The 22,920-nt window shown below is 31.9% G+C and overlaps 1 protein-coding gene and 1 long non-coding RNA gene across 2 annotated transcripts in view; both read right to left on the bottom strand.

Annotated features, from left to right (window-relative positions):
- Nucleotides 1-10,718, bottom strand: part of LOC147067170 (protein amalgam-like) — a 281,872-nt gene extending 271,154 nt beyond the window's left edge. The window contains exon 1 of the mRNA XM_085954904.1: nt 10,605-10,718. The gene's annotated coding sequence lies outside the window, so the exon portion shown is untranslated. The remainder of the gene's footprint in view (nt 1-10,604) is intronic.
- The window catches only part of LOC147067155 (uncharacterized), a 561,518-nt gene that overhangs the window by 105,660 nt on the left and 432,938 nt on the right, over nt 1-22,920 (bottom strand). The window lies entirely within an intron of this gene.

Genomic DNA, 22,920 nt, shown 5'->3' with positions numbered 1-22,920 from the left:
TAAACATTTTATTATGTATATGCCTAATATAAGTAAAGTAGGTTGAAATACATACATATTTCTTGGTCTAGTATTTTATAAAATTGTAATTAATCAGAGTGCCTACGAAGTAGCCAGCTACGTGGATCATATACCTAATATTTAAAAAAAGTCGAAAACCGAGATAACCACATAATAATAAACAGGCAATTATGTGTAACAAATTAATTACCATTAAAAAAAACAATTAAAAATACACATTCGTTTTACTCTTGATAACACGCGCCAAGATAAGATAGGTAGGTATGCTAATTATATATTAGTATTTAGTTTATAGTGAAATATATCGTAACACCAATCATATACCTAGTCGAGATCCTGGTAAATAGCAAACATTACAGTAGGTATACCAATTATGATTTATGAAGCTTGTATAATGTATAATAATAAATTATTAGACTTCCGAATCACGACGTGGCATTGCATTAGAAATGATTTAGTTTTTATGATGTAATTTGATTTAATTGTGTAATTATACAGTATGCATACTATTATTAATAGATACATAACAAAATTTGAAACGGTAGGTTTTGACTAGGAGGTCATCCATAGACTGAAACCATATGCCATTTAAGCGCAGTATGCAGTATATACGCCAAAACGTACAACATGCTAGTGGGTACTTATTTTAGGGACATACAGTTTTTTCAGACCGGCGCAGCGTATCCTACGATAAATGACTAAATTAAAAGCCATTTTTTAAAATATTATAAACTACCAATTGAAAATTTATCCTGTAGTCAGGTCAGATTCACACTTCTTTTCAGATCTTCTTTCATATTCAGAGATAATTAATTTTCATCTTATATGTCAATGATCTTAAAAATTGATTAAAAGGCCATAAGTACACAGACCACAGTTTGAAAAACACTAGTCTAGGCTGATGGCGGTGCTGCTACAAACACCTATATAATATTTTGCTGTTTCCATAATATTATATTTATTTTTGCAATGACATAGTTTCAAGTGTTTCCTAACAGTGTTATCTTGGCGGATACAATAGTACTTACTGTAAATCAGGGTAAGTCTACGAGCCATTGTTAAAATATTGCCTAGTGTTTCTATGATATAATTGATTTTAGTTAGGTACTGTAAATATTATGAATTATGATACTAAAAATTTCACTTTCAAATGTTTGAATCGATATTAGAAGCGCTGTTGCATTATGAGGATATTGTGGTGGAATATTAAGTACATAAACTATGTATATATTTCATCACTTTATCTTCATCTTCCACTTCATTTCAAATTTTTAATTCTGGTTTTAATACGGAAGTTTTGCGCATGCTCTAGATTGGAAGTGCGCTACTCACTGCGTCAACTATCTAAATATGGACGTCAAATAGTTTTCAATTTTTCACGGGTAAGCCTTGTTGTAAACTTTTTGTAATGCTGATTTTAATAAAAATATGTAAGTACAAATGATAATAATTTGTAAATAAATAAAATAAATAAAGTATAATACATTTTTCGGGGAATCATTCGGTTGGCAACACTGTGATGTTGGAACAGAAATATATCGGTGATGGAGGTACATGCGCTTTCATCGCGGAAAAAGACTATTTTGAAAACGGTTTGAGGCAAGCAATGCGCAGGGCACTGCGATGCGTTTATCTAATGAACGAAACAAATGACCGAATGTAGACAGGGCTAAAGAAATCAACAACGTTAATGAATAGGAAAGGGATACAGAGGGTCAAACCGAGTGAAGGAAAGCTCTGAATGATCCAAAGCTCAAGTTCAGGTCCGCTTGCAACATCCGTAATATTACAACCACTTTCTACAAAGTATTTAACGAATAAGTATTGTTATTCTGTTTTACAACTGTCCCGTAAGGCATACCTACCGCATTTTTTAGAAACTCGGGCATTGTCAAAGATCATAAAAATAGAAAATTATTTTCATGTCAGTGTGTATTATACTGTAATAACATAACATACGACACAGCATAGTCTTTTTAACGACACAACGTTGGGGACAGTCACACGTATAATAATAAATTTCAATATTCACAATGACAATATTTTCTCCGGTATAACTAAGTACTTATAGGTAAACTATCTTGAATAGTTTTCACATAAATTTGTTTGACAAAAGTAAACACGACATGAAAAAGTTGCAAACCGAAGAAGAAAGCAGGTAAGTAAATAAATAAATCAACCAGGTGAAATCGCGTTATTTTTTTCACAGATGTGCTCGCATCATTAAATCACTGTCGGCAGTACAAATTTACCTGTAGTAAATCTTCTTCACTTTTTAAGGTGAGCAATAAAAAATATTCAAAACTCGAATGTAACGCCGCGCAGTCAATATTATAGGGAACTAGAACAGTGGGTCTATTCTATACGTATCGACCGCTAAAGTGATAAAGTGATAAATATTATCAAACTTAGGGTAGGTTTGTATCAAAGTATTAGCACTTATATTGCAATAAATGCTATAGTTTATCAGCACCTCTCTTGCTGCTGTTAAAAAATAACACTTATTGCAACAATAATTACAAACATCTTATTGTAATTGTTCCAATAAGTGCTAATACTTTGATACAAACCTACCCTAAGTTTGATAATATTTATCACTTTATCATTTTAGCGGTCGATAAGTAGATAGAATAGACCCACAGGTTGTGGAAACTATGACGTAGGAAAAAAATAAATGCCCTACTATATTTTAATGCATTAGTCAATGGTGGCTTTAGGTACGCGGAGGCCCGAGGCGCTGACAGACCCCTTACGAAAAAATTTCATGTGCGGTAAATGCCTACTAAATGTATGAACTGTAGGTATATATATGCTTCAGTTGATTTTTATACCTACTGATCATGAAAAACACGCATCTATTTTTAAAGATTTTTATACTTTCTGACGAATCTTAGAATTTAGGGTTCCGTGAAATTGGATCTTTAAGGGACGACACCTTTTGGCGGTATTGGTAGACATTGTAATTATACGGTCAGTTTCATCAACGAAATTTAAATACATCTAAATATTGACGTATTATGTAGATATACATACAAGTTAAAAGCATTTTATAAGCAAAAAAGTTTTGGGGCAATGAATCCCATTTTACAACTAGTATTGATTCTAATTCCAGTATACCTATTTTAGTAATGAGTGTGATCATCGGTAAAGTATTCCTTGTCATAATTTATCGTTTAGCCAAATTAAAACGATGCCACGGAATGTAATTAATTAATAAGAAAGAATAATGTTATAAAAAATATAATATATCTGGGAAATCCTGGCGCTGGTTCGTAGGTACTGGCAATGATAAAGCGTGACTCTCATTGCAATAATATTTTGTTATCTCTGCATCGGAGTTTACTCATTTCGTTTTGAGGAAATAGCCAAGAAAGATGTCACGTGTGAGCCCGGCGGCGGAAATCTCATTCTTATCTGATTGAAATGTATATTATTTATTTTTATTACGAAACCCTCGGCGGTATGAATAATAATTAAGACATACTTATTAAGGAGAGCCTAATATTTGACAGCGGTGCGGCGCTAATCCGAAAACGAGCCCCGATTGATCAATAATACAAAGGAACACACATCACAATTCAGGACAGGTGGTTGCCACAGAGTCCAAAGCCAAAGCATAAACATCATTTAAATTGCAGATATTCCAACATTTAAGTTAATGGCACCCGGTTTTAATCGGGCATATCACGGGACCCTACGTTTGATATGAATCTTTTTTATGACTGGGAATGTTTAAGGAGCAGTTACCCATATACTGAGGTCGCCATGCACACAAATATGCTTTGACTAAATTTACATGACTTAAAATTAAGAGTAAAAAGAGCGCGTAGAGGAATAATTAAAAATTGTAGTAAGTAACAAAAGCTAATACAAAACTGCCGAACATTCTACGTGAAAAGATCTTCACAATCTTCTTAGCCATCTTCACTTTAAATAGAAGTGAAGATAGCAAGGAATAAGAAACAACATGCCTAAAAACAAAGTTATCAGTGATAAGATCGCATCTCGACAATCTAATAACATAGTTTATTGAATATTTGTCAGATAACAAAATTCAACTATTAGTTGATTATAAAAAAAATCAGCAGACTTCCAAAAATGCAAACAAAACTTTTTTTTTTCAATGCAGGATTACCGAAAGCAAGCGCATTGACATTGAACATTAACGACACTGCACAACGGGTGTGTCTGGATATATCATCCAAAAACGAATAAACAGGATTTTGTTTGTGTTTTTATATAACGGACACCCTCTCATCCGCATTAGTCTGTTATATCGAGGTTATATTGTAGTATACATAATATACATAATATAATACCCCATGCCACTACAGGTTGTATCAATTTTATCCAAAAAATACTGCATTGCTGATATTATAGCGAACAGCGCAAAGTTAACAAACTTAATATAATGCAAAAAATATTCTTAATTACAGTTTAGTATCACGCAAATGTCGTTCAGCTCACAGACAACTTATTTTGGTCCGTCTATTATTTGTAGAATCATTTTCTGTTAAAATGTTACTAGGTTTATGTGCAAGACCAAATAAAAAAATAACAGTAAATTGCGAAGATTATTGCAAATAAATACACGGAGTATGTACTAATAATTATATGACATCGTAACCGTAATAATGAAAATACAAGCCATCAACTAAACTCCGCGTACAAATACTAAAGTAAACCAGTTAATCGCCCAGTCTAGTCGTACGTGATCCAATGCAATATAGGCCGCGACACGTTTTACTAAACACTACAATAAAAAAAACTTATTTGCTTAGCTACGTATTATAATCATTTCGTCAACGTGATATTATTTTTGTAAGGGAAATGACTCTTGTTAACTGACATTGGTTATCAAATATTTTGGTAGCTTTTGTCTCTTGCCTCATATCAATCGGCGTAGGTCTTTGATACCTGGAATTTTATTCAGTCATGTATTATACCTACCAACATCGTATACCTTTAAATATTTGGATCCAAACTTAAAACCAAAATAATTCAAAGCCAATAAAACACACCCAGGTACAAATTAGAACTGAGGTGACGATTTGATGCTATTATTTTCAAAGTTAGTAACCTTTAAGTACATACGTTCTTTAAGTATGTACGTATCCACCGTAGTAGTCAAATCCGTTTGCCAGTTAAATATGATTAAACCCGAGGTTGATTGCAAAGTCGTTTATATTCATCAGTCGCCATTTAAAGACTACCTATAAACACGATTTTTTTTATTAATTTTAATGACGTTAGGGACATTTTGTTTCACTATTCGCTTGTTCTAATAAGTGTTAATATTTTTGCAAAAAGAAAATATTCAAATGCAGTCTTCAATGTGCTTGCGATTATATGGTAATACAATAATATAGTGGAATATGGGGTAACCTTCATATTCCACTTTGAACAGCTTTTAATTATAGTGATGGTGTTCATTTTTTTTTGTATTACAGCACTTCATGGCGATTCGAAGATGTTATAATAACATAATAATTTTATTATAAATGTTTTCAATTTCTATATGTATTTCTTTTCAAGGCAAGGTTAAGACAACCGTTAAATAATTATTTTATTTAATATTACATTTTCGCCAGTGTCCTTACAAATATATGAATGTTTTACAAACTTTTTCAGACTAACGCCCCTTTATAGAGAACATTTTTCACCAACGCCCACTAAAATGAGACAAAAGTATACTAATAATAAACACTGAAGAATATACTTTAATAACAAAAAAATATTTAAAATGCGATTTCTGTTCCTTTTGAGAATCACACGGCGTCTCAGTATTGTAGTGACCCCTTCCCACATTGAAAACCACTGATAGGTATTATGCAGTCAATAACATTGTAAGTACTACGACTAACACTTGTATTTAAAAAGAATTTAATGAAATGGTGTCTATCTATAATAATAAGTACCACCTAATGAATAAAATAAGACTGAGATAGCTTTTATAAAAAATAAAACTCGCTGAACACCTGGCCTAGATGAGCAAATAGAACAGTATCGATTAAAAACTGGTTATCAAAATAGTCGTAATGAGATAATCAAAAACTTGAAGTATGCCGTTTTTAAATACTTTCGCTCGCTGTTGAGGTCAAACGTCAATGATTTTTGAAGCAAAACGCACTGAAAAAATTCATTAGTGTACAACAACATATTTTCAATTTACTCGTTTTATAACATTTCACTTAATTTTTTATAGTACGTTAGTACAAGGTGTGTAATAAAGACATGATATTATATATTATTCATACAATAAAAAATAAAAATATGATACTGTAAAAAGAGCTAATTGAAATTTATTAAAACTTACGAAAATACGATTGGTTTTACCGACCCGGAGAAGTTCGCCTTTCGAATATGTAGATAATATCTTCAAATAAATAACCATAAGAGATAATACATATAAGAGATAAATGTCTCTAAAGCTTAAGACTTAAAAATGCTACTATTTATGTACAATCTTAATAAATAATTTTTAATAAGTGAAACAATACGATATAAGTACTTTTGTAATTAGTATTTTTATTAATTAAAATGAAACGCAATTAATTCACATAATTTAATAATGCTCAGTACTGGTTTCGTCCGCGTCAAATGACGTGGCGAACAGCTATTTATAAAAACATTTTTTTAAATCTCATATGAAAACAATTCTCTAATATTCCTTTGGTAAGTATTATAAACGGTAACAGAAGATAACAGGTGGCTTTCTTAAAATACTTTTCAAGACATTCCAAAAACAACCATAAGTTTCATTATGAAATCTTTCATGTTTACACGGAACCTGATCCAGTGTGTGGAGTCCGACTTATAATTCGTTTGAATCTAAAATCCTAAGTAAAATCCTGTTCCTGTACAATTAAATGTTTGTGTGATAATACTGATAATATCTAGAAAATACACTAGGGTAGGGTATATGTCGAAAAATTAGATTTATTCTAAATGTACTAAGGAAGATAGATTTTTACATTTTGAAGAAAACTCCCAATACTCAATTTCAAACTTTTCTCTGATTAGTTTGGTAAATTTTTGTGTAAAAATCCTATTAAGTACTTACATTTCAAATAACGTAAGATAACAACCACATTAAGATTATTATTAAACACTTATTAGGAAAATGAGTTTTCTTTCATCAAAAAAAATCATCTACTAAAGTACAATAAATTAATAATGGAACATGTTATTGAATAAGCTTAATTCGTCTAATATATTTCAGCTGTTTAATCTAATAATGAGGAAAAAATACCGTAAACAATAATTGAGAATTTTTTAAACACTCTATACTTGAGTTACGTGTAGAAATATCGACTTTTTATAGGCATTATAGCTTCGCCGCGAGCACCTAAGATTAATATAATTAGATAGAGATGCCGACATTATGGGATCCCAAATATTTCGGCAGAATGGACATAGATGGACGTCATTGCATATCATACAAATTTACCGCCTTGCACAAAAATAATAATGGATAACAAATGTATATAAATTAGTTGCGCTTCATACATAATATATAATCAGTCGGCTTGAGCGAACCGATTGAATATAAAAAATCGTTGGTTGCGAATTATTAGTAACCATGTCCTTGCTTTTTCGTACAAGGTGGTTGTTAGTAATTTTGAACAATCACAAACACCCAGGCTTTGAGAAAAACACATAAATGTTTTTGTCATGACCGGGAATCGAACCCAGAACTCTCGGGTGGAAGGCCAGCGCCTTACCCACTGCACCACGAGAGCCGCCTATGTCTAGGTATTGCTGGCTAGAGCTTAGTCTGTCACTGTGTATATCGAGATATAATGTGGGTATTGCCAGACTTTTGGGTTTAATGTTTACCCGGCTGTTTGAAAGATGGCTGTAATGTTATAAGAGTAAGCTTTTTTCTTTGAAAATCGTTCAAATACAATATATTATTACATATTATAGTACTTAATTCACAAAGATAATTTAACAATGATAAGAACCAGTTTCGTCCACTCAAAATGTCATTGCATAAAGCTATATTTTGGCAGGTGTACAAATAACATGTTTTAAAAAAAATCGTGAAAACGTGCCTAACCTAAGCAGTATTATATTGTCAAACTACAAGATTTATTTTATTAATTATATTATTAATATTTTATAATATTATCTAACAAGTGCCCAGGGCTGCAATTACTCTTGAAGAGGCAGGCCTTGGGATAATACATGTCGGGCCCCATAGAAAAATAAAGTATAAAAATGGATAAAATGTAAATAAGTAGGTATATACTCTTAGCTATGTGTGATATTGCACGTCTTTCAACCACGAATGTTTTGGCTAATGCATGCAAAAATTGATGATTTTTGGATGATAACGTCTGAAATGTTTGTTAAATGAAAACGTACACAAAAAATATTTCGTATAAGTACTAAACATTTCCTCCGATAGCATTTTTTCGCAATTGATTCAGTAAAAAGCTATCTACCTTTACCGAGCTTTTGGATCCTGCAAATTCATTCGCACTAGTGCAGCTTCAGTGTCTGACTCAGTATTTTATTTTTTAACTGTGTATCTACATATTTTATTTTTCGGACCTCGGACCCCAGGGCCACTTTATCCCCATCGTAAACGCGGCCCTGCAACTATTGAGACTATCCATTGTATGCGGGCAGTACAGACACTAAGCTTAGCGTCATACACGATTGGAGATTATAGAACCGAGTAGGTACTTATTATGTCTTTATTATTGTGATTTTATTATTCAGGCGGTCAATAGATTCGGCCACTACAATTTCAATTTTTTACGCACGTTTTTTATAAATTCTCTGCCGGACGGATATTTTTTCTTTTATATTTTATAGCGGAATGTTTTCAAAGTTTATTTTTTGATAACATAACTGTTATCCAACTATTATACTATATAAAAACAATTTGACAAAATCATAGGTACTAGTATAGAGATACGACGTAGGCAATGTGCTGCTCTTCAGCTGACTCAAAACACCGCCCCTTTCTATCATTAGCTTGACAATTAAAATAAATTTACTAGCTCTCTACGATGCTAAATCAAACAAATCAAATAAAAATAACTGAAATTCTGACAAACACATCCACTGACAAAAAACTATTTCAGCATGACATAATCTCTGATTTAGTATTCGTATTCCTCCCTTTAGCTGCCGCCCTGAAGCAACGCATGGCCCACCACTCCCACAAGACATCAGTTGATATTTTTGAGCAGTGGCGGTTTAAGATACCTACGTCCAAACCCCGGTGTTGACATATTCTGTGTGTCCTACTATAACTGGAATTAACCCAATCAAAATCGAACATTATACATTTTAACATTGACACTGTTGTGGCGTTACCGGCTTATGTACGTATCTCGTACATGTCTGATGTGTTAGAATTTTATGACATGTTTGGAAGGAAACTTTTGTGAAATTAATCATTTCGAAACGTCACCAGGTGTTTAACTAGGTACTGACTACACAGTAATGGAGAATGTTTTTGATATTTTGAAAAAATCACGGCGTAAGATTTACGAATTTTCAAACAAACCATGCGCTTCCCACACTTCAAGAAAAACCGCCACCGATAGTTAGTAGGTCCTGCCCGAAAATGAATACAAGAAAAAAACGTGCAATCACAGAAAATTGTCCATAAGATACCTAGTAAAGATTTCATTTGAATATTCTATATTTTTAATTAATTAGTAATTATTGGTATGTGCAATAAAATAATAGTGTCATAAAAATCAAAATTAATAATTTTCATAAATACAAATAATGTTGTAAATACCATTCATTACTCTTGCCTACATTATTATCTGATCAGTGATCACTGATCAGTATATATTTATTATATTACATTAAACGTACAATAAATATTATAATTATTATTTATTAATTATGGTATTGTATCAATCAGTAAAAACAACACAAGGTTTAGATTTGAATGTAAACATTTTTAACCACGCAATATCATAAATGAAACTAATATTGTTCACACCCCATTATGAAAACACCATCAGCAAAGCTCAAATTTAATTTGTCATACAACAAAGCAGGCTAATATACTAATAATTTATTTATTTATTATAGCAGACCAATGTTAACTTTACTCACTGTGCCTGTATTTTAAAAGGGACATCATTCACTATTATAATAATATATCATATTGGGTTCCTACTCAATTAATTCAAATAGAAAACCGATGGCAGTTTTGCCACCCCTAATGCACAGTTATCTTTTTTAAAGTCAGAATATAAATTTATTTGTTTTAAGAACAATCGCGCGTGTATTTATTTATACTTTGTACTCGTACACCCTGCAAGTTTATTATAGATTGGCGTCTATAAGATGAGCCAGACATGATATAAGCTAATAATAACACAAGATAATTACTATTCATAATATCAAATATCTATTCACAGCTGAAACATCCTTATTCATTTAAAAAGGTAATATGTACTAAAAAAACCTCACAAAAAATAACACAGAACAGCCTATTTTAATATGCAAAAAAAAGATATAAAGGGAAAAACCGCGGTAAAAAGAACGAACTTCACACTATTCTATAATATATTTTAAGATATAATAATTGTATATATACGTACGCCAAGGAATTCGATATTCAAATAAAAGAACGAACTTCGTATTTGAATTTGAAAACAAACGAGACAACCCGAACGCTAGACACCACCGCACCGGTTGAAAGTTTCAACTCGACTAAATTCAAAATTGTGCAAACTTGCCACACTACGGATCAAACTTTCCCCATATTCAACTTTACTGCGGTAGAGAATTCTCAGAATTACAATATACCTATCTGCCCGTTTAAAGATTTAATCATTTCCTGAAATAAATTTATAATTATAATTATAGTCATATAAATATTATGTATATATTAAAATAAATCCCTTTTTGTTTTATGAAAATTCCAAGACATGACAAGACCATTGCTGAAATGTAATTTTTCAAATCAATATGCCCAACACAATTAACCAAATAAAACAAAATAGATTTTCTATAAAATACAATTTTCGGTTAATTTTGTAAGTTGTTCATTGTATAAGCAAAAGGTTATGCTCATATTATTATTTTTCTCCTTGTTATAACCTAAGAATTAAGATATAAGTAGTATTTATAATAGTTAGGTACTCATTTCAAGTGACCTAATGAAATTAAAATGTTTCGTACAAAATATTGTTCGTAAAATAAGGACACAGAATCTGAAATTTCCATAAAATATATTAAATAAATAAATGTTAACTCAAAGATATCCCGTATAGCGATTGGAAAAGTATACGCTGGCAACATTAGTAAAGCTGAGTATATACGCATATGAACCAATAAACTTTTATCCCTTAATATTTTAATCGTATTCAACAAATTATTTTTTGATAAAAAAATAATAGTTAGATAGGTATATATTACTAATAATAACATTTACAGGGACGTAATGTATGTTAGATTACCTTTCTGATGGACTAATATTTAGGAGTATTCATTTTCAAAAACGTTGTAGAATGTAGACGCAGATAGGTATTATACCTAAAGATATTATTTATTATAAAAATATTTTAATGTAACACAAACATAGACCACTCCAAACCAATCAGCCCTGCACCACACTCGGTTTTAATCAAGCGTATCGGGATGAGGCCCTACGTTTAATGTGAAGCATCAGCAGTTTTTAAGCCTGAGTATATACTCAAGACTAAGGTCACTAACCATTTAAGTGTGCTTTGACTACGTTTACTATAAATATATAGTACAAAAGGCTAAGCTACGACAATACGGGCGGGCATGCAAAACTAAGTTAAGAGATCTTCACGTCCGCGATAAGTCCCCGCATTTTTTAAGCAATACAAAATTCGTGGCGACTAGGTTGGACGGCCCATGGGCCCCAACGGCTGATTGGACCGACTTGAGCATCTCTTCCATTACGGAGCGCATTCTCGGACATTCCCGTAGAATATGGTTTAATACAAATATATCTGGTCTGGACTATTCATAATAATGCACCAATTGCCTATTTAAATACTATACCTTTAATAAATTTATTAATGAACCCATAGCTTACGGGCCGCACAAAATTGTGTTTTTGCTAATTACTTTTCAAATGCAAATTAACACGTTAATTACAAAATTAATTAAAAGGGCCCGTAAGCATTGTGTTATTGCGAACCCAACCATCTATACCCGGTTTCAATCATTTTAATTATATTTATTTATAGTAAATTAAATTTAATTCTCATAGTCTATCGCTTTTGCATAATTGGGACTGCGTTTTGGAATTACATACGATATGTAATATATTTACTTTATTTCTGCGTAGGTACCTACGCAATATAAATGTATTTTGACATGTAGTATTTCTTAATTCCGCCTAGTGTTGCCATATTTTTCTATGCTGATTATAGTACAAAGGCGTAAAAATTATAGTATTTCTGAATAATATATAGTACAGGAACATTTTTCATCTTGAATTCTTTAAAATTATAGTATTTTGGTATATTTGGCGTAAAATTATAGTATTATACATTTTTCGCGAAATCAAAATTATAGTAGTGTACTATAATTATAGTACGGTTGGCATCACTAATTCCGCCACTATGTTGGGAGACAAACACGTTATACGTTTGCATTTGGCACTAATGCTTCAAATACACTCTATGACGATCGGTCATATATATGTCGAAAAATCCGTTTCTTATATTGGCGTCCTGTGTCACAGGGTGTCACAGAGTGTAAATACGATGTCATAGCTGTCATAGCTGTCATACAATATGTATGTATAAATGTCGGAATGGCATAGATTTGATCATAGACACTAAAACGCTCTTAGCATATATGTGCCCGATCGTCATATAGTCTATTTGAACCTTAAGTATGCACGACCAAGATGAAAGCACCCATTATCTTCGTAGCGTGAACGCCCGCCTTTACACGGTTTGTCGCTTGTGCTTTTGACTTCGTGCTTGTATGCATTTTTGTTCGAACTAAGCTTTATCAACGCATGCGTGAGTAGTAGTATAAAAGCTCGGAAAGTAAATGAGTATAACTCGCTGCATGAATTTAATATTAAATTTACGTTACATAGCAAAACTAGTTAAGCACAGATTTTGTAATACCTATGCAATATTATTATTTAAACCAGCGCTTCCCAATCTGTAGTACATCTGCAAAAGATTTGGACGGTCACGCATTTGAACTGTTCGTGTAAAAAATATTTTTATGAATCACCATCGACGTATTAAATGGACGAAGTCTGTGAATAACGAAAGGGCACAGTGCTCTATCTATACATTAATTAAGAATAATATGCTCATTCAAATTTATTATTAAACATTATATTATGAAAGTGACTACAGTATTGTAAGTACATATTTTAATTTGTATACGTAATTATTGTTTAGGCGCATACACAAGCGGGGGTTTTCAGGTCCGGACCCCCCCCCCCCCCCACAGGAACAGAAAAATTACAAATTATTTACGTGAATGGAAAATACTTCTTTTTCCTTTTTGTCGGGACCTCATGACTGAGGAAAATCATAGCAGCACAACTCTACTAGGTACTATATTTTAACACTCATTGGCGGTAAATGGTGCAGGCTGAATTTCAGAAGGAGATCTCCAAACATGACATAAAAGATGAACAGATAATAAATTAAGCTGATACATATTTATACCTACGTCATCCTGCTTGCGCAAATAAAACATATTGTGTAAATTGTATACAATATGTTTATGTGCATTTTTTTACTAAAAGTTGGTTGGATTAATTTCGTCCGTAGAGAGCCTCAAAATTAGTCAGTGCCTGGGGCCTCCATGCGCATTAAACCATAACTTTCCAACACCGATGACCTCAATTAAAATTTTAAATATCATTCTTTTTTAATTCTTCTATATAAAATATACCTAAGTAGTATGGAAACGCATTGTATGAATGAAAATAAAAACAGTCTAATTATGTTTTTACAGTTAATGTTGCCTAGTCAATGCACATAATATTGCGTATATTGACCTATATTTTATGATTTGTATTAAGACTGGGCTAATATCTCGTATTATAACCTCTGCTTTCCTACTTTTTTATTATTGTTTGTGTAATGGGGGACTTTAAATAGATTGTGTGATATTCAGTGGCGTAGAAAAAAATGATTCGTCTGAAACTGATTCAGTTACCAAAAGTTCTTATTTTAAAATTTGAAATGACTATAGTGGAATGTTTTCCATCGTTTTTAAACGTATACATATACCAAAGTCGGTACAGTAGAAACACGCAATATATAATAATATTAGTTTCCATATACATAATAATAGCAGAGAATTGATTAACATTTAACAGCATGTTTGTGTTGCAGCTAGAAAAAATGAGTGGGGAAAATATCACTATCGTAACGGGCCCTCGATCTCGTTATTAATTTTAGTTATATAGTTTTGTTCTATATGAATAAATTATGGAAAAATGCAGAAATTTCAATGTAGATACATAAATACCATTCAGTGCTGTCAAATACCACACATCGACTACTTAATCTGCAAACCGGCTAACTCCATTTGGGCAAATTGTTCAGGAAGGAGAAAAAACTTAATAATTTAACTATCAAGCGGAATTTAACAATTCAAAAATACACTTGGATTTTTTTCACTAATAAGCTGCACTATGTATTAATACACTATTTTAGCTTCCCTTTTATATACAAAGAAAAAATATATAAAGAGCGGAGTTGTTTCATTTACGATATTGAAAATTTGGCACCTGCAGTTATCTGTTTTGTGTGAAGAACGATAACGCATTTATTTATAGGTTTACGAATTTTAAGTTTACGTGTGAGCATAGAAAACATGCTTTATAACAAAATACCATCAAAATCTCATTTTTGGTCAAAAGTGCAGTTAGCTCGTTTGCAGATTAAGACAGTGATGTCCCTAAATAAAACGCCGCCCCTAGGCAGCGCCGAAATGCCGCCTCATTTGTTCATACATTATTTTTATCATCCTTCCATGAGTCCAATATCTAAGAAATGTGTTGTATGGATACATTACTAACCAAATATCAGAGTAATTTTATTATTCGCAAATCTGCACGTGTCGTTTCTGGTCACCAAGGACGTCGAAGAGCAACGGAAGTAAACTAGATATCGCGAACCCGACAAAACCAGTGAGCTGATTTTTTTAATGGGAAGATATTTTCGTTGTTACTAAGTTAAGGTACATAGTTATTTCTATATATTCCAAACGATTTTCCTCGTTTTGCTCCTCTTCTCCTGCTTCCTCCCTTCGAGTAACTGCCGTCCCCAAGCGACGCTCAATCTGCCTACCCCCACGGGACGTCAATGGATTAAGTCTAAATGGCTTCACAACTGTACTATTTATTATCAGTATATTATCTTATCGATAATAATGAAAAGGTTAGTGATAAAATTGTAGTAGTTAGCTAGCTACCCACATTATTTTGAAATATAATGTTATTAAAAATAACATTATTATATAAAGTTGGTTTCCACTATCCAATAGAAAATAGTTTTTAAAAAATATATCAACACAATCAGGAGAATCTCTAGATACTAGATACTAGCAGTAGGCACATGCGTATCTATAATTGTCAGCTCTAAAAGATTTCAACTTACATGATAAAGAGGCGATGTAGAATTCTACAAATTATGTCACACCATAACGCCTCAAATTTTACTTAGCCATCCAGCTCTTCAATTACAAAAGTAAAATAATTTATTTTATATAGTTAATACATACAATAAATCACTAGCAGGCACCTACACGAATATTATAATCAATAATTCGCTCCTACTAACAACGCCACTGTATAAATATATTGTATTATGTGAAATGTTTGATTTTTGTTCAGATCTGTTTATTCGGGCGTCTGTGGTAAATGAAGAAAAAATGTTTATGGAAAATGATATTTGTATAGGTATCTTTCCGCCCGAGCTTACGTACACGAGCTTCCAAACTTTTCGTACTAAAATAATAATTAAAATTCAAGTAGATAAGTAGTACAAACGACCAAAGTAAATATTATTAAGACGGTACTTCAGTGAAATGGCAAATAATTTGCAACTATAGGTGCGACGAAATTTTGGACTCGCTGGCAATCGGAGAGTGAACGTAGAGGTGTGAACACGTCAATTTGTTTCGTGATGGCGACGAGGGTATTAATTCCTAAATCGTGTAAAGATGACTAAAAAACGTTACCCATTTACTTGAAAAAGAAAACATGTCAATGAATATTTTATTATTGTTACTAATAGAACAATAAACAGAACATTAAATGGACGCATGTTGGATTTATATGACAAATTATATTTCGTTCGGCACGCGTCATTTGCACAATCCGCGCATCGCCTAGCTACGATCTTTTTAGAGCATACCTCAACTGAGGTATAGCCTAAACTTATATATTATTCACTGCTATTTTTCTACTAGATTTTTAATTATTTTCCAGAATTTAATATTTAATAATAGTATATTTAGGTATGTATATTTTATTATTAATTTACCCATACTATCAATGTATAGTATATAAAATTACACTTTTATTAATCTAACAATAATGTTTTATTCTGCACCCCCGATGACGCCAATTAGCTTATTTGTAAGATTATGGGGTTGCATTTTACCAGTATTTTTTGTTTATTTGTTTCTCGACGACGAATGAAGTCACCTAGCTAGGGCGTGATGCTCGAATGGGCACAATCGTACTAATCGCCTTAAAACCGGCCCTGCATACCCATATTCGATGTTACTATTCAAAGACATCGTTTCACTATGACTAATGTGTGTAGGTGTTATGACAACATAATTCTATTAAATAAATCTTCAGAATATTTCACTATGGTATTTAACTAAAACCGCATTTAAGCGATGTTAATAAGTATATTTTATTTAATAAAGACGATAAAGTGCAATAATAAATTGTATGTCACTACTGGGTAATATGAAGAAAATTTCTATAAATAGAATTTATTATTTAATTATTAGGAAATTGCAATAATGATATAACGGTGACCCATATAATATGCCCTTCATACAATAATTAACCGCAAATGATTACCTACCTACTTAATAAAACCTTTTAGTTTTAGGATAATATTTAAATACATTTTCCGCAAAGATAATGAATGATGTGTTATTTCAGCGCATCATACATAGAAAGATTGAGGTAATCAGATGCGTAAGTAGCATAATGATTCCTTGGTCATTGTATGGAACCTGACAGGCTTTAGGGGCGACAACTCGGAAGTTTATATTCAGATTCTGGATTAATCTGTTATGTGTTTATATTCGTCTGCTGCAAAAAGTCTTCAAGAACATTGTCGTTGAAGTTTGATGAATTTAGGCTCCACCCGCTCCAGCACCATTATCAATAGTAAACAGCGAATTGACTCGTTTATTACCTAATGCCGGGTCCACACTGGCAACATGTCGCCGGCAATTTCGTTAAATTTTACGATAATTATCATACTTATCCTAAAATTTAACGAGGTTGCCGGCGACATGTTGCCAATGTGGACCCGGCATAACGTTGAGATTACACCATGGATTTATCTTGTAAAAAAATATAACTAATATATCTAGAGAAAGGAGTTTCCACAAGATGAAATATGTCGTGAATCTTCACAGATCGACAACGGCACAATAATGACCAAACAGACTTGCCCACCAGGTAAGTAATTTAAAAGATGTTATAAAGAACATACAATTTTCAATCTTTCGGAGAAATTCGGTACTTATCAATAAATGTTCTAATTTTTGAAAGTATTAGTGGGGGGGGGGGGGGGTATAATAATCAATAGTACATGACGTACTCTCGGAGCCTATAGACTTATAGAGCCTTAATGCTATACCCAGGGCTGAGACATAATATTGTTATTTTGGTCGTCAACCTTCGACAAGTTAGAACGCTTTAACTTTGAGAGTTTCTAGATTTTTGGTATATGTATGTTTTCGGAAGTATTTCAATAATTTAACATTATTAAATCTTGTGTCTATTAAATATTGAAGTATAAAGACGTCATAAATAAATTTAGTTTAACCGCCTAGCATCATTTTTAAATCGTGTTAGTAACTAATTACCTCAGTTTATTTACAAAGTCGACAGCGCATACTTGACCATGTTATATTCTGCTCTTAAAGCATTTTTCCCTGCTCTCACGTGGTATCGTTTTCATCCCGATATTCTAGAAAATTTGATTTTTTACGCACCCGTCAATTACATGCGTGATCGCAGCCATGACCTATTTTGGGTGAAAGCTGTTTCCTCATGTCAGGCTCACCAGGCACCAATAGCGAGGGCTGTGCGGTTGGTCAATGCACTCCCTAGAGATGTAAATATTTTTGGCGATCCATAATTTATATATTTTTTTAAATTCTATTTTATTCTGTAATTTGTATTTTTTTGAATTATTTTTGTTTTTTTTTATTTCATTTCTTTTGTATAAAACTATTTTTGCTTTGTTTTTTTTTCTCTACCTTGTTTTTTCTCTAACTGATTTCTTGTAATTTTTATTCTAAATGTCATGTTGTGAACGTCCTGAATTAATATTTTTTTATGTACTCAACGTGTCTTTTTCAAATAAATAAATTATATGAGATTTAATTAGCATAAATCATAGTCAGATCAGTAGCTCCGAGGATAGAGCAGTTACCCCGGTTACCCGTACAGTTTCGACTACTTGGCCTAACCACTTTTCTGTGCTTTTTTTCTCATAATATGTACTTATGATGTATAATAATTAATTAAATGTTTCTTATCACGTAACTTTGAACCCATATTTATTTTGCTTGCTTATATTACAATTATTAATAAATAGTGAACTTTGGTTTGATATTCTGTGTAACAAAATAAAACGAAAGCTGCTTCGGGCATTTCCGTAAGCTGTCGTTAAACAGCTTCGAGCTTTTATAAATAAATTTCTCGAACAAGAAGATAAGTTAGTTCAGCCGGTTTGAGCTTGCACATTATAAGCACTGAGATATGGAATGCGCTTTATATTAACAAACATGTACATTCATAGGTAACTTAACTATCACCGATGGCATGTTATTTATGTATACCTACCGAATTATTTTATATTGCGCTGGGAGCGAAGACGCTTACAAAGAGAAGCTTTTGCCACACCTTGAATTATCATCAATAGGTGATGGAAGAATGGACTATTCAACCCAATCATAATCAAAGTGAAGACTCAGCATTTTTTTAATACCTAGGCATATATCTAGCTTGCGAAATTCATATCTGAAGCATGCCCGTTTAATATAGCGTTTGCCGACAGTTTCAAACCTCGCATTAAAAAAGTTAGAACATTTCACCAGATTTACGTGAAAAGCAACATGCTGTGTCCTATATTATCTTAAGTAGATACACATAAAATAAATTTTACATGCAATATTTAAGTGATCACCAAATTTCATACATGCATCAATTTTTAGTTGTATGGCATATTATTTTTATTTGTTGAGATTTGTAAAAAAATAAAGTCTTCAATATTAGTTCTCGTGAAAACAGTGTTGACAATTATTATTATCAGATATTTTTTGAAATGTTAATTTTTAAATTTTGAGAAAATCTATATTTTTAAAGCTTATTTTCAGAGCGTTGGAGCGGAGCTCAGAGTAGAACAGAACAGGAGCGGAACCAGAGCATCGAAAATTTGTAGTGTTCCACTGCTCCGGATGTTTTTTTTTATTATTAAATTTTCGTCCTAAAAACCAATGAAAATATAATATTTGACACACTGGAGTTATTTAAATACAGCAACACTGCCGAGTGATAAATAACCTCTTTTTTGACAGAAGAGGCATATGATGAAAGACGATTTGCTGTCGTTTTGTTTAATATAGTTAAGGACGAAGGAACCGAAAAGGACGAATAATAAACCTTATTTCAAAACTACTTATTCTTTTAATGGTTTAACATTTGTATACATATTATAATAACTATTAAAACTTTTTACCCGGAGCGGAGCTGGAATAAGTATTAGGTCCCGGAACGGAGGTGGAGCGGAGCAACTCAAAAAAGGTCCGCTCCAACCATCTGGTTATTTTCTTACCCTATCTGGCATATTTTTGTGAATAACAGTTTAGCAATGCTATTTGAACCTGGTGCGGCCTTCTGTTATGGATGTTTCAGGAAATATTATCAATTTTTCCTGTCTCGACTTTGAAATAATCCGATAACGGTGTCTTGAATCGGTGACAAATACCATATATTTAATATATTATTATATATTATAACGCTCAAGGAGTAAGTAAAAAGCGAAGGTTAGCTTTGGAGGAGCCCTATGAACCGGATATAATGGGTACTAGTCAGTGACGTCCCGTGGGGGTAGGCAGATTGAGCGTCGCTTGGGGGCGGCAGTTACTCGAAGGGCGGCAAATCGAAGAAAATCATTTTGAATATATAGAAATAGCTACCTAAACTTAGTAATAACGAAAATATCTTTCCATTAAAAAAATTCCCTCACTGGTTTTGTCGGGTTCGCGATATCTAGTTTACTTCCGTTACCCTTCGACGTCCTTGGTGACCAGAAACAACACGTGCAGATTTGCGAATAATTACTCTGATATTTTGTTAGTAATGTATCCTTAGGCTGCGCGCACACGGCAAAGCGAAGTTTCGGATTCATCCGCCAAACGACGTTTGCGTTTTATTTGCGAGCCGATTGCGTTTTAAATGCGTGTCAAATGCGTCAATATTTCGACAATGCTGTCCAAGAGAAAACACGGTTTTCAAGGGGATTCATAAACGCCTTTTTTTGAAACTGCACCCTGCTGCGAGAGTATTTATCTTTCATTACAGTGGCGTACAAGGGTAAATAAATCAATATAAAATCAGTACGTAATATTGCATTATACCTACATTTATTTTCCCACTATTGCTTCTTTTGGAGCTGGACTGTTTTATATCGAAAGCGTTTTGAAAATTACCTATTGTTGAGCCTATTATATACCATCATCATCAATGATGTTACTTGCTGGAGTTTGAATTTAAATTCTAATTGATTTAAGTTTTGTACTATTATTATTTATTAATACAATAAAAAAAGATTATAAGTTAATACACGAAGAAAGGGTAAAAACCTTATTACCTAGATACCTACTAAGTAAAGGATTAAGTACAAAAACATAATATTTTGAATAATTTGAATATTTGCAGTATTATAAAAACCTGTTGTAAATACTATTAATACATTCGGTAGGTAAGCAGTTTTACAAAATATAATAAAAAGTTGTGACACAGCACAGCTATGAGAAGAAGTATTTCACGAGAAGAAAGGCTCGCCATATCTATACGGTAAACTAAACTATTATTATTTATTTTGTAGTATGTACTTATTTAATTATTTTTTTTATTAGTTGACACTGTCATCTTCTATAGATACACTAAAATGGAAACGGGTACTAATAATAATATATTGAAGTGAGAATAATGAATACCCACCTACTACTATTGATAGGTATGTGCTTGTGTACTTGTATCGGTACAAGTATATTTATATTAATTATTGTTTTTTTGTTATAATATATTAGTTGCGATTAATTAACAATAAAATTTTGATAATTTATCTATTTAGCCGCTACAGTACCATATTATTCAATTACATATTCAAAAAAAGTTGGTAGTTATGAATTCAAAACACCTTTCATAAAAATAGATTGAAATATTAGTAGGTATACCATCATCAATACTATCAACCGAGGGTACTTGATGGAGTTTGAATTTAAATTCTAATTGATTTAAGTTTTGTACTATTATTATTTATTAATACAATAAAAAAAGATTATAAGTTAATACACGAAGAAAGGGTAAAAACCTTATTACCTAGATACCTACTAAGTAAATGATGAAGTATAAAAACATAATATTTTGAATAATTTGAATATTTGCAGTGTTTCTAAAAAAACCCGTTGTAAATACGATTAATACATTTGGTAGGTAAGCGTATTAAAATGTCATTTCTCGTAAACAATAGTTTTCTCGTTGTGCAATATGTTGGGAGTTTAATAATATTAACTAATGAGAAATGTCACCAACTGTAACTACTCACTTAATAAAAAAAACGAATAAACAATGTTAAGGTATAGTTCGTAATATGCAAATTTAAATAATTTTTGATGAATACCTATATACCTATACCGAAAATATTTATATAAGTACCTATAGATACGTATTGAATTACCCACCTACCTATTCATATTATATGAAATACATATTTAAAATAACACCATTCTTTTGGGAAGAATACAAGTGGGTATGCATTTGGTTATATTCGATATTAAATAAGTATGTATCTTTAATAGAATCATGCCTCCTTTTTAGTAGTAGAATCTTTATGTAGGTATCGAATCTATAAAATATTTTTATTAAATTTAATCTGTTTTTAAGCGCGAAGGCTCGCCATAACTATAAGGTAAACTAAACCATTATTATTTATTTTGTAGTAAGTATGTACTTCTTTAATTATTTTTTTTATTAGTTGACACTTTTATCTTCTATAGATACACTAAAATGGAAACGGGTGCCAATAATAACATATTGAAGTGAGAATAATGAATACCTTCCTACTACTATCGATAGGTATGTTCCTGTGTACTTGTGTAGGTACATGTATATTTATATTAATTATTGTTTTCGTGTTATAATATATTATTTGCGATTAATTGATAACAAAATTTAGATAATTTATCTATTCACCCGCTACAGTAAAATCTATAAAATATTTTAATTAAATTATATATGTTGCTCTACATTGCATGATCGCCACTGAAGCAATGGAGTAATTAATTATGTCATACAATACGTGCCATGAATATACTACCTACCACATGTTCTTTTAAATCTTCCCATTTAGGCCAGGACCGAACTTTTGAAAGCTGAAATTTATGGGGGCGCGTATTAAGAAA

The sequence above is a fragment of the Rhyacophila brunnea genome, unplaced genomic scaffold, assembly GCF_057557595.1.
Source record: "Rhyacophila brunnea isolate RB1 unplaced genomic scaffold, BYU_Rbru_1.0 scaffold_4, whole genome shotgun sequence".
Classification (NCBI taxonomy): Eukaryota; Metazoa; Arthropoda; class Insecta; order Trichoptera; family Rhyacophilidae; genus Rhyacophila; species Rhyacophila brunnea.
Note: the sequence above shows the minus strand (reverse complement) of the source record. Positions and strands in the feature narration are given on the sequence as shown.